At 32.6% G+C, this 14633-nt stretch overlaps 1 pseudogene; it reads left to right on the forward strand.

Moving 5' to 3' along the window:
* The first annotated feature begins 1677 nt into the window (after nt 1–1677).
* On the forward strand, nt 1678–8441 carry LOC124373380 (annotated as a pseudogene).
* The last annotated feature ends 6192 nt before the right edge of the window (nt 8442–14633 follow it).

Here is a 14633-nt window from a genome sequence, read left to right on the forward strand (position 1 = left end):
CACATTTAATCAATTCCTTGAGTCTGCGGAAAACCATTACACATACATTAAAATGTGAACTTTTTTTCAAATAAATCTAAATTATATTTCCGTTCCCATTATAAAAGTAATCTCTGTTTACATCTGTTTCTTATTAAACTTATGCTAAGGAATTAGCTTCACCAGATATAAAGTGATAGGTTCATAAAATGCAAAATTTTGCAATTCCGGCTGCATAATGATTTTATTACGGTGTCGTAAGCAGCCAATTTACGTAATGGAGTTAGTGTTTACAATTGCTGACCTGCCGCATAATCCTTAAGGAACTCTAAATCAGGGCATCCAGAGTGGCGAGAGGGCTTAATTATGTTGTGAGGTATTTTTATAGAATTAAGGAGTGTGGAAAGAGAAACTGTTTTGTTAATTTTATGATTGGCTCAATTTATTTAAAAAGGTAAAGAAAATTGTATTCAGTAGGTAATTTTAGCCTAACCCCCACGCCATCTTGCTGAATAAAATGCTAGCTCTATATTTTAATTAGTGATAATTTTATTACCTCAATTTATGTGTATTTATAGGGAGTTATTGTGGGGTATAGGGTGAATGCAGTCAATAATTAGTTAAAGTTAACAATTTTAATTTTATAGTTTTAGCCTTTTATTAAGACAACTTCTCTAAAAAAATACAGAAAAGGTTTTATGAAAATTCTTGGAGCAATTGGAAAAATTGTAATTTGATACATCTGATGTTGATCAACACAATTTTATAATATTACTTTTTATTTATGTGCGAAGTGTTTTTAAATCAACGATTTCATCTTCAGGCAAATGAAAGATTTTTGTTGATTTCAACAGGCCTTGAGCGAAATAAAATTGGAAAATTGTGTGATCATTATTAATTGTATCAAATATAAAATGTTTTTGTCCGAAAACTCCACGACGAATAGACACTTAAAATAATAACAGAATAATATGTACCGGGAACATGGTTTATTGATTTGTGGCATACCATATTAAGTAGACTATAATTTAAGAAAATTACATGTTAAAAAATATTACTTAAGAAAATTAAATACTTTAAAAGTTACAAAAAACATGTCACTCCCTTCAACAAAACTTTATATATACAAAGCCTACAAATTTCATATCACTCTTATTTAGTAAGCCCAATTACAAGATACTCCAAATACTTGTTATATTGTCTAACTGATCTTCTTGTAATTAGCAAAACTTTTTTCTATTCACCTATTTTTCAAGAAATATCTGTGGCTGTAACTAAAACAAGTCTTCAAAACTTTCAAAACATTAATTCATCCAAACACCGATTAAATCATCCTAACAAAATTTGGGATGGCCTAATTTGGGAAGTGAAAAACCTTTCCATTGTGTCCACTTACTATACAGTTTGAAATTCACTTGCAGAATGAAAGCCATTGCCATTAAAGTATTCTTTAGTACTAATACTCTAAGTATAAAATGGATACACTTTGTTTAGTTTTGATATTTTTATTCCTGTATTTCTAAAATAATCTCAATTACTATTTTTTAGTATACATAATTTGAAAATACTTTGTTTAGTTGTGATATTCTTACTCTTGTATTTCTAAATATTCTCAATACCAATATTGTAGTGTACAATATTTGGAAATACTTTGTTTGGTTGTGATATTCTTATTCATGTATTTCTGTTTTGTCGCAGTCAGTGCTTCCATAGACTGTTTCAAATGCGTGTCTCTCAACTTCGACAATCCTGCTTGTGATGATCCCTTCCACAACTAACTACACGAAAGACATCCTAGAGTCCCCCTGCATGGGCGGTCGTAAAGGGCGCAATGGTCTATTCCCCGCCACTGCTTGCATCAAGCTGACAGGAGTGTACGGTAGGCTGGCTCAGCATTGACGATCTACTGGGACATTCTCTTGAACTTGTCCTGAAACAAAGATCTAATCCTTCTCAGTTACTGGCCTATTATAAGCTCTTGTACACCCGCATAGTGAGGCTGTTTTATGTCTGCATTGAAATACTTTATTTCGTGAATACTGTTTGACAAAAAATATTATTGAGGTCTTTGAAAATTTCTCTGGATTCAATGGTACGACATTATAAAATATGAATGTATTACTCGATATAACTGTTTTCATGTTAATTAATATATAAATATGTATTGTTGGGTAACAATCACAATACAACCAATGGCGCAGTGTAGTGGGTACGCCCGCCTGCCCGGCCATTGGTGGTGGTTCGGGAAGTCACCTTTAAGCCGTTGGTCCCCAGGTTAAGTGTTAGAGAGGGCTTCTTAGCCCTAACTTCGCCTGGCAAAATAAGACGTTCTTTACTTTACTTTACTTTTACTTTTACAACTGCCAACCAGGTAGGAGCATAACAAAAGTTTTTCGGTAGTTAGTGCTTGGATTGCAAACATCAACTATTATTTTATAGACATTTCTAAAGAGAGGACAAAATAATTAAAAACTACAAACATAAAATTCAATTTTTTTGACATCTAAGAACAAATCTGCTAAAAGAAATTATTATTTCAAAATATTTTCTGAGGATTTAATGAGATGAAATCTAATTAACCAATTGAAAAAAAAAAACGAGTGCCACGTATTAAACGGACATATAAAAAGATTTTTTAATGTAGAAAAGGAAGAAGACAGTTGAATTCCAACACAATTAATTGTAAGAATTGTCAAAAATATACATAGGCTATTTGGCATTTTTTGAATATGTTTTCAAGCACGTAGGACTATATTACAAAACAATTTACAATGTTTTAAAACATTTAATTTTTAACTCTTCAACAAATCAAAATGGGTTACAAATTAGATTATGAGTTTGTATTCGAAGTCCAGCAATAACTATAGTTTGAAGCTCAAATATATAAACAATTAGTATCAGCTACCATCAACAGAGCTGTGGAACAAACCCCAACGAGCAAATCTACATGTTGAGCAATAGTAATTTCGGGTCTTTTTCGTTTAAGGGCCAGCACAAAAGACCCTAGCTTGCCTATTCAAAACTCAGATCACGCGATGCTTTGCCCGCTGCACAGCGCTTTGCGCTGCTTGCTCTTTTAGAAAAAAAATTAACTCGAACTTGCAAAGTCCAAGCCCAGATCAACTCACCACGCTTTATTGAACATAAAACTCAGACAGAAACTAACGCATGTTTCATTACAGGCAAAAGATAAGCGGCGCGTGTTTATCACTGATAAGATAAGACGAGTTTTATACTAGAAGTAGTACCTGGACTACTGGCCCTACGAACTAATAACACACAAAAAAAAAACCGATTAAATGCACTGTCAGTCAGGTATAGTATGTTTGTAAGGTGCTGGCCCTTAAACGAAAAAGACCCAGTATTTCTTCTGAATTTCAGGTCAATATATCTCCCCATTTTATTTTTTATAGTTTTTATATTAATTAGTTTTTATGAATGAAACGATTATAGACTGCTATTGTACATATTTTTTCAAGAAAAAGGTACACACGCTTAGTAACTAATCATGAATTAAACACGTATAGTACTATGTAGTACATATATTGTAGTTTAGAGTTCAATAATTATGTATTTATTATAACCAAATTTCGATTAATTATTGGGTAACATGGAACAATTTTCAAGATTTTTGATTCACTCACAATATTTTGCAGTGCATGTGAAACTTAGGTAGAATTTGTAGAACTTATGAACTTTATATTAAAACCATAGAACAGAGTATCGAAAGAATTCGGCAGAACGTAACAAAAGTCCTGCTAATTAATCCAACAAAGTAACTTCTTCATAGATGTTACTGCGTTACATGATAAAACTTTAGACAGTACTTTGTTACAAATTTGAAATTGTGTTATTCTGCAATTTTCTCTTTTCCATCTTGGTATAGTCCAGGAACCTACACCCACTTTGCATCGTATAAGCACACAGCTTGATAAACGTTACCTAAGAATGAAACCCACTATAAGCCGCGCTGGCTTAGGTGGAGGTCGAAATACGTGAGTATCAAAAGGGTTTCCTCACATTAGGGTGTTTCTTAACTTGACACCCTTCAAACTAAATCATAGAATATGTAAATAAATTTCAAATCAATATTATATAACTATAATTTATTTTTGTGTCTGGCGGCCCGTTTAAAGTGTACTCGTATGAAACTAGAAAAGTTATAATTTGAGAAAAGGTTTATCATTTAATATTCTTAGCTTATCAATACCTTCCTATTTTGACCTCCGCCAAAACTAGAGTGTCTGACGATCTATTTTACGCTTAGACAAATCTGTTCTATGGATTTCTAGAATAACTTGGTTGTGTCCTTATATTTGCACTCTATTGGCTCTTGGCTCCTAGACACACATACAAATAATGTAGAAATGTTCGAATTCTATTTCACATTTTATTTGAATTTGTACCAAGAGAAAAAGCACCATGTTTCCAAGTCCATAGTACCTTTAAGTTCCAAGTTTATAGTACCTTTAAGTTCCAAGTTTATAGTACCTTTAAGTTTCAAGTGTATAGTACCTTTCTATCAAGGGTCATCACACGAATGGACAGACAGACAGACAGACTACCAATGACTGGTTTTTAATAACCATTCTCTATTTTTATATTCTGGTTGCTTGTCCCAGACGACACGGGAGACCATATCATGGTGCGGGGCTGTGCTCTTGACAGCGGCAACTCTCACCACGGACACCGAGATCATCAGGATGTCTCACTGTGGCGGCTTCTACTTCAACGATAGGTGAGGGCTTCCGGAGCCAAAGCTAACATCGAACTTTACGTGAGATTTATCCTGCAGAAAAAGGTATATCAAGTTGAGGTACAACTCCTCAATTTGACGAAAATAACGAGAAATTCCAACGTAAACTATGCCAATAGTATCATGGAAATAAAACATTACTGTAACCTGCATGAAAGTAGTCCGATGACATTTTAGGCGATGTTGCCATATCGCTGCTCACCACCAGCTGTTCCCGCTATGTATGACGTGGCTATAGTCACAAACTGTCTGTTTGCTTTATATGTTGTCTACTAAACAAATAAACGAAATCAAGTGTACGCACATTTGTTCACGGTAACTGGTGATGATATTTGCTTTCTAAAGGAGATGACAGTGTGTCTTCCTATCTAACCGAAGGGCATCTCGAGAATGAAAATGAGCTGTAAATTTGAAATTTGCAAACAACCTCAAGCGAAGCCTGTTTACGCCATACCCATGCCTTGTATATGGACAGATCAACTTTAGCCCTATTGACGTGTATATATTTCTTCAAAGGGTGCTCTAATAACCCACAAATCTTGCCTCTTTTCTCGCTAGTTTAACGCCATTGATTTATTCACCCATCTTTACCATTTTTTTCTGTTCTGAATCAGATCATTCTGGCATCAGTATTTACATCACCTCATTTGTAACATGTAATTGCAGTATTTCACTGAAATGAGTGACATTGTTTAATAAATCATGAAAGCAAAAAGTGAAAATATTCCTAAGATATATTAGTGTAGGAGACAAGAGCAAATTTGCACTGCATAAGCACACACACAGAATGTTCTTGAATACGATAAGGAATTTTTGCTAGGAAATAATCGTCGCCAACTAGTTTTTGAGGAGGTCAATAAGGGAGAGTATGAAAAGGTTGACAATTAAAACAATAATTTTTTGTTTTCTCTTTTACGTGATACAGTAAAACCGACTGTCAAACATGTAAATAATAGTTATATCACCGTGTATTTTATACAATCTAGCATTTAAATTTCAAAAAATTTAATATTTGTTGAAGTAATAACAATGAAATGTATGAAATATAACTAAGTTTAAGAAAAAGCATATATTGCGATTTTATGCGACCAAACTAAGGCAGTTGTAGCGTTACCAGCTTCATGAGAGAATTTTGCGTTTTATCAAAATAAAATAGTATTATAAATAATTATTATACTACGTGCAATGTTATATATTTTCACACGTTAGAAATCAAGGTCTGAGTATAAAATAAATAATCTATTTCATAACATAAATTTTCATAGTTGAGAATAATGCTTTACTAGAATAACTATGAATTTGATCAAATCTCAAAATGAATGAATCTTGTTTTTGATGTGTTATGTTGCTGTGTTTACAATTTATAAAACATCAGAGAGGGATAATGTTCCACAAACGTGAATTATCTTCACACTCATGCCAACCGAATCTTTACGACTCTGTTTTGTAAACGTCTTTCTCACTTTTATTAGAGTTAAATTACATAACGTAAGCATAACAAAAGGAATAAAACTTAGGCAGAGGGAATATTTATGACAACCCAGTTCTTCAGATTTTCAAAAACAGTCTTGTCAATTCTTCAATGGAAACAAGGGTAGAAATTCTATTATTAGTTTTACATTAATTACAATATTGAATTGTTAACACTAGAGGAGTATATAATCAGAGAGAGATTTCATTTACACATTTCGAAAATTCTTATTTTTCCTGGCTAGATACACTTAAAAACAACCAGACATGTAAATAAATTAATGTTAAATGAGTTTTCTGCTAGAACTGTAAAGTAGAAAATTTCAGTATCTTTACCTAGTTGTCTGAGAGTGATATAACGTGTCTGCTGGTTGATTTTTTAGTTGTTTCTAGCTAAAAAAAGTAAGATCAGGGAACATTTTTTATGTCTTATTAATCCTTTTGATCCCCCCCCCCCCAATTCTCCCACCCACGAAACCCGCGTGGCTAACGTCTGATATTTAAAAAGAAATTTCTTCACCAATTAAAAAAACCTGGTTGTATACTTATGCAATGCAAATGGGCTCTTAGCTCTTAGACTGTATACACTGTTAAAATATAAAATTAACTGTACAGTAGTTTCATTCAATAAAGTGTATGTATATTAATCAAATTATAATAAATTTATTTGTACTAGCTGTAGCTTGCATAAAACATGTACCAAATTCCTATTTCTATGGGCTAACTTATTCTAAAATTCTTCACACGTTTTCAACAAAATGACATTCTCTTTGTTTGAAATTTATAATTTACGAGGTATGATACGAATGATAACAGGATTACGGAAACTTTCCATCATTATAATTGACGAAATGAGATTACGAAGTGAAATAGTTTGTGCTTCTGAATACCGTTTATGAACTATCAAGCATGGGCGTAGATAGGGGAGATCAGAGATCCGCCCGCCCCAAATTTTTTAAGGCAAACGTTAAAATCGCACCCCTTAATTTGTTTTAAGCTAAAACATTTAAGACGTCCTAAAGCTCAAGAATTTTACGGGAAAAGATTCCCGGATCCCTTTTTAGAGGGTACTTCAAAACTCTTATACCACCCAGTGTACCATATCCTTACGAAATATTTTCTATATACACCACTGCTACCATGTATACTCGTATGCTTGATTTGATATTGCAACTTGTTCTGTTGTCAATTTTTACTTAGGAAATTCATCGCAACACATTGAATTGTTTAAATTTTTATATATGTTAAACCTTATGTCTTCAACATTACCACGAAAGAAAGAAAAAAGAAAAACGAAAACAAGTAAGTAGAAAAAGAGTATAAGTATCAATTCCCGCAACGTAGAGTAGTATTTTTGTTACATACAACTGCAGAAATGCCGAACATCCTGATATTCTTTCAAACTACATGTACTTATGTACTTATAAAATGCCTAAGAAAAGCTAATCCATTAAGACTACTATCCCCCTCTTATCCAGGTACGTCCGTGGATGTCTGCAGAGCTGTGATAACGGTGATGCTTGTAACAACGCTCCTGCAGTCCTCTCCGCACTCAGATACACGCTCGTCCTATCACTACTGGCGGTGGGTCTGCTAACCTCGTAGCAATACTTAACTAGAGTAGAGTCTTCCCTGGCAACATTCACTACAGTCTGCCTTGCACTTCACACATCAAGTTACCAGTGAATATCGATTACTAACTCCCTGTTCCCCATGTATGTCTATGGATGTCTGCAGAGCTGTGATGATGGAGACGCTTGTGACAACGCCTCTGCAGTCCTCTCCAAACTCAGATACACCTTCGTTCTTTCACTACTGGCGGTTAATCTTGTAGCAATACTTCACTAGAGTAGAGCATCCCCTGGTAACGTTCACCACCGTCTGCTTGCACGTCACATGTCAATTTAGTAGTGAATATTGACTACTAACCCTCTGTTCTCCAGGTATGTCCATGGATGTCTGCAGAGCTGTGATGATGGGGATGCTTGTAACAACTCTCCTGCAGTCTTCTCCGCCCTCAGATACACGTTCGTCCTATCACTTCTGGCGGTGGGCCTTCTAGCCTCGTAGCAATACTACACTAGGGTAGAGCCTCCCTTGGCAACATTCACCACCGTCTGCCTTGCACTTTACACGTCAAGTTACCAGTGCACATGGATGTAATCGTTGTCAACGCAATGTACAATACGCATACATGTTTATATTATAATTGAATGTACCAATACTCCATACAACTCTTTTACAAAAAACAAATTAAACTATGTTTTTAAGTTTAAAAATCTTATGATTTCATTCATTTTAACACCTTATACCATAAATAGATTAATAATAAATAAAAGTTGAACAAATCTTAAATTTTATAAATATCCTTACCGGTGGTTCATCCTGGTGTAATCGACAAATTAGTATTAAACAGTCAGCCTCGAAGATAACAAGATCTTTTGCTCGAACTCCTTGTGATTCATTCCTATTGGTCACAATCGTAGGTACCTAATAGAATCGCGTTTTTTATACGATTAGAGCGTAGGCCTAATCATTGTATTTAGCTAATGGTATGAAATTTTTTATTTGTTTAGGGTGGGGCGAAGATAATGATTACATATGTCTTATAATTCTCAAACTCTTTCTCAACGGTCTTTCAAAATTGGAACACAAATCCCTTTTATAACAGATATCGGGAAATTTTAAACATCAATATTTTGATGTTCGTATATTTTATTTTTGGATGCAAGATGTTTTTCACACATTCTCTACCTACGGTTTAGAAACTGTTACATTGCTCTGTTTGAGATGTCTTTAGCTTTTACAGAAGCAGAGATACGTCGAATTCAAAAAGACAAACACTACTGGTTAGCATCTCCAATGTTCTTCTAAATGTTTGAAGTGAACTTTTTTGGCCAAGTACCCAATAAAATTACTTTTTTGAATTTGAAAAAGTGGCAATTCACATCTATTGAGTGCATTTTTAATTATTTAATTTTTCACAAATTCTGAGCTTGGTATTCTCTAAGTATAACCAAAACAATATTTATAAATTTTGTGTTTTCACAAAATTGTATATATTCCATTGTAAAATTGTTATGAATTGAAAACTCATTTCTAAGTACTTAATACGTGTTATTTTTAAAATATACCACTTTTTGTTTTCTTTTTAACATAAAAAATACATTGAACCTGGTGTGTCCCAAGAGTATCTCTGAGAATCAATACTGGGGGAACCTACCTCACTAGTGTACTACTACTTAGGTACGATTTAGATGTAATTAATATGTATCTTGCGATTAAACCTGCATATTGTAAAATTAAATTCTTAGGTATTCTCCCAGTTATACCAAGCCAGTAAATATCAATTTCTAATTAAAATATTGATGTTTTTATCCGAAGAAAATCTGGACTCCTATCCATTTTTGTGATTTCTTTGAATGTTCCAGATGTGTGTGTAAAATATCTTACTTTCTTTGTAAAGGTTATTCATTTTTTAACTCCGCAACGGAAAAATTCAAAGAAATTATATTGGAATGGCCTATATAATTATATTGGTTGATCCGGTAGTTAACTTGAAGAGAGAAACCGGTTACCCGTAAGTTTAAAAATCATCCAAGTTAACTATGAGAATGAATTCGCCAAGCGGTTAAAAAACCTTTCCCTTGAAGTAAGCCAGGAGGTTAAGTTTACTTGTTATAAATGCTATCAGGGATTAGTTAAGTAGTTAATTAATTTTACGCCAGATGAAGAAAAGATTACCTTGAAGATAGAACTAGTCCTTTCAAAATATCATCAAAATAAAAATCTTTGGTGTGGATATGTATTCTAAATGGAACGAAGAACATAATTAATTAACTATGGCAGTCTAATTTAAGACGATTTCAGTATGAAAATATTCAGAAACCAAATAAAGTAAACACAAGTAATAAGCTTGCTGGTGGCTTCTTCCGTGGGCGATGTTTAAGATTTCGTTTTCAGCATTAAACAATAAACTGGAATTCCTCTGAAAATCGTGACAGGTAGCAATGGCATTAGAAACCACGATAAGATAAACCACTGAAAACTCAAACACTTTCATCTTTACACCAGAGATCAAATGGCAATGGACCAAGAACAACTGCCAGATAAAGAGTTCCAGACACCAATTAAAACGTTAACATATATCATTGCACTGGTTTAAGGAATAACGACAAGATAAAGAGCTTAAGAAATCCGGACAACCATTAAGGAGAAATTAATATTAAAAACAATCTACCATTTGCATACAACCATTTAATGAATTTGGTGGTCGTCAATTAAATTAACTTATTATACGTTAGACATTTTTGTAGGCTTTTAGAAAAAATGATAATTTGGGGAATGTTGATAATGACTTAGTTTTTTTACCAGAAAATTTCAAGCCGTCAAAGGATATGATAAATAAAAAATATGATTTTTCATTCGTATATTAAGATTTTTTAAATGGAATCATTCTTTTTAATTTTCTTAGAATCTAATCATTGAGGAAATCCGATATTTCATATTCTCATGAAGGCTGTGCCATCAGTAACCATGATTAAAAATGTATCTACAACCGATGAATGAATCAATTACAATTATATTTAATTTAAGATCGTATGCTATATTTGGGTTACACTGTAGATGTTAATTAAAATATCTTTTGGATCACATTGAAAGGGTTTAGCGACCTATAAAATAAGTTCTCTTAAAACTTATTTATTTTACATAGTGAAAAATAAAATACTACATTAAGTAAGGAACTAGAGTTAGAACCAAATTTTATATTAGCTTGCTTGGCCACTACAGAAACAGTACTCTTATAATTAGATACATCTTGTGTGTATTATATAGATAGTATTTAAATAATTATATATATATATATATATATATATATTTACGGAAACGAGGCACTTGATGGTCCTGTGTTATACAACGACCCATGCAGGTCCATCAAGCCCCCTATTTTAAACCTTCATATAACCGTACTATGAATTTGATCTCAGCATACATTTATGTTTTTATAACTTGCTTGATAAATGTATGCTAATATTTTTTAATATATAAAAACTTTTGTCCACATGCTGGTCCGCGTGTAATGAGCGGTCCATGTTGGTCCTTTTTATACACCGTACAATTAAGCGGTACATGTTGGTCCGCGGGTCGTGTGGGTTGGTGGTGGGAGAAAGAGAGGGGAAGGGACCTGCATCTGCCTTTTGATTGTAAATTATTGAAAGGACCTAGACTTGCCTTTCGTTTGTAAAACTCCAAGTTATAAAGCATTAATTTCACATATTTTATTTTGTTTTAAGGTAATCAATAATATTACCTTAGGTGAAAGTAACAGAATTTCTTGGATAATCATTAATATTAAAACATAAACTGCTGTTGCATCTGATCTGTGGCCTCCTTATTGCCCACAGACATGTATTGTATTTCATAATATTAAACATATATTTCAATATAATGACGTTTTCTAAATCATACGCATTAAATATATTTTCAGTTTAAATTATTTTTCCATTTATAATTATTAATAGATATGGTAATGCGCATGTTTTAATGTAAGTAAAATTTATTTATGCTGTGCATTTTTGTCATAATACTGTTTTTTTTAATTTGTTAATGGGGTCGCGTTCCTGTTGTGAATTTAACATAAAAGTTAATTGACAGTGGCTGGTTTACACACGGAGAATATTATGCTTCAAGCGTCTCAATTATTGCTGGGTAGTTGTGTTGTCAGCAAATCAGCGAAAGCATTGCATTGAAATAGACAAAATAACAGTTTTATTTTTCCAGAACATCACAAATGTTATAGCACTCTTTAAAGTATTTTTTATTTTAAAATTTTAAACATCTACATCATATATATCACCCTAACACACTAAAAGAATGTAAACATACTACATTAATATTATTTTAAAAATAATACACCAATCATCAATGATGAACTTAAATCTAAGAATTGTTTCAAATTTAAACTAATTTTCGAATATGATCAGGGTCCAGGAATGTATACACGTATATGCCTAATAATTCCATACTAACTGCTGAATTAAATCTACCAATTTATACTAAGATAACCAGCAACGTATTTATCTCCTAAAATTATAAATACGGAATGAGATGAAAAATAAAATTTGTACATTTTATAATAAACCTGCCATACAAAATTAAATTATAACTATGTGATATTAAAGGGAGTTGAATTCACTAAAAGCTAAAAAATAAACTTTATACCAAGTTTATACAAATAAGGTCTTAAAATTTCAATTTATTGTGGACAAAATCTTGAGCTGATCTTATAAAATATTATTAGTTCTCAGGTACTGCACGTAATTGTAAAGTTTTAAAATGTATTCCTTTTCACTAAATGTTTTATAGAAATAAGTGCGCACAAATTTTATTATTTGATTAAATTCGCCTATTTTTTTGGTCATTGGCACCTTTAAACAATTTTAAGAATACAGAAGGCCAATGCGCAATACTGTTTCTTATATTACCCCTTTTTGTTGGCCCTTTAATTTGTAAATATCGAATTTAACATGTGATGTTAGTCTTTCACTACTTTAGCTTATAATGATTATGGTTGTATTTTATTTAACAATCATACAAGAATTTACTTCCTCAAATTACATATTAAATGTTTGATTGCAAGAAACCACTGAGCACTAATTTAAAGTTACTGAATTTGGGAAGAAATATTTTGGTATTACACAATGAGATATTACACAAGCATATCTCCATATAGCATAATATAAAAACCATAAAATGTATAAGGTCTGTTCACACTCTACATTCACAGATGGTAAAACTCTTCGTTATACTCTGCATTAAAAGATGGTATATAAAAGTAACATAGATCTTTTCACATTCTAATTCTGTATTAAACATATCGGAGTTGGTTAATAATATACGAGGGTGGTCTGAAAAGTTTGCTTTCTGAACGTGAAGATGGAAGCTTCGTTACCAAAAGCTACTGAATTTCGTCTATTGACAGTTACTCAAAAAAGTTTTTAGCTACGAGTATTTTCGACGCGCCGTTTTTATGTAACAGTCGAGTGTGTTGATGTTAGTGTTTTTGTGATATGGACACAATTATCGTTCTGCCGTTAAATATTTGTGTTTGAAATGTAATACGCCTTCTTAAATCAAAAATGAGTTGGATTCTGTGTATGGAAACTCTGCACAATCATTTACCTCAGTGAAATTTTGGGCTGATTCATTTCAAAATGGATCTTGGGAGACGAAGAACGTTCGGGACGTCCAAAAACTGCAAATACCCATGAAATCATCGACAAAGTTAACCAAATGTTGCTAGACGACCACCGAATTAAAGCGAAAAAATATATCAGAGCTTATATTTGTAAAGAACGTGTCTATCATATTTTAAATAAACATTTAGGCATGAGAAAGCTGTCCGCGCGTTTAATGTCGCGTTTGCTCACATTAGACCAAAAAGGTATTAGGATGAACATTTCCAAAACCTTTTCTGGTGCAGTTTAGACGAAATATCCAAATGCGCTGATTAATTACTGTAGATAAAACTTGACTACACCATTATACACCCGAAAGAAAAATACAAAAGGGGAATCGACTCAAAAAAAGAAAAAATGCTGCTTTTTTGGTTGGTAAAGAGCAGACTGACTGTTTATGCGATATTAATAGAATTAATTTAATTAGCTTCAAAAAGGAAAACCATTACAGGAGCATACTATCCATCATTACTTGGCAATGTAAAAGGTAGACATTTTTTAAAGAAACGCCCACATTTGTAGAAAAAGAATATAATGTTTCGCCAAGGCTACGAACCTTCTCGTCCCTTAGCGGTTATGATGGCGAAAATCCATGAATTACGGGTTTAACTGCTTAACCATCCGCCTTACTCACCAGATCCAGTCCCAAGCGAATTCTTTTCGTTCCTTCATCTCAAAATTGCGCTCGGAGGACAAAGATGATCGTCAAATGAAGAGGCAATCACCTACGTGAACAATTATTTTTCAGAGAAATATTCCGTGTACAATATCGCCGATAGAAGTATGTAGAGTGACAAGCAGACTATGTTGATTTTTTTTTATTTCACAAATTATGTCATGTTTGTTAGGTCGGAAACTTTTCAGACCACTCTCGTAGATATAAAGCATTATTAATGGCTTTTAAGACCTACATACATTGAATGTAGAAAATATTTGTCAAGTTCGTAAATTAGGACCAAAAAAACGGATGGATTAAAATTACACATTCTTAAAAATGTCTATATTTAATTCAAATATAATTTAACAGTTTTATTATGAATAAAATAAAAATATTCTCACAAGCCACTTTTCCAGCACGTACGGTAAAATGTATTATCCTTATTTTCAATTATTTTTAGGCCTGGATATAACATGAAGGTATTAATAATATTATAAATGGAAAAGTGCTTATGTTTTGTTTGTTTTGCTTT

This window comes from Homalodisca vitripennis, unplaced genomic scaffold, assembly GCF_021130785.1.
Source record: "Homalodisca vitripennis isolate AUS2020 unplaced genomic scaffold, UT_GWSS_2.1 ScUCBcl_5437;HRSCAF=12148, whole genome shotgun sequence".
NCBI lineage: Eukaryota > Metazoa > Arthropoda > Insecta > Hemiptera > Cicadellidae > Homalodisca > Homalodisca vitripennis.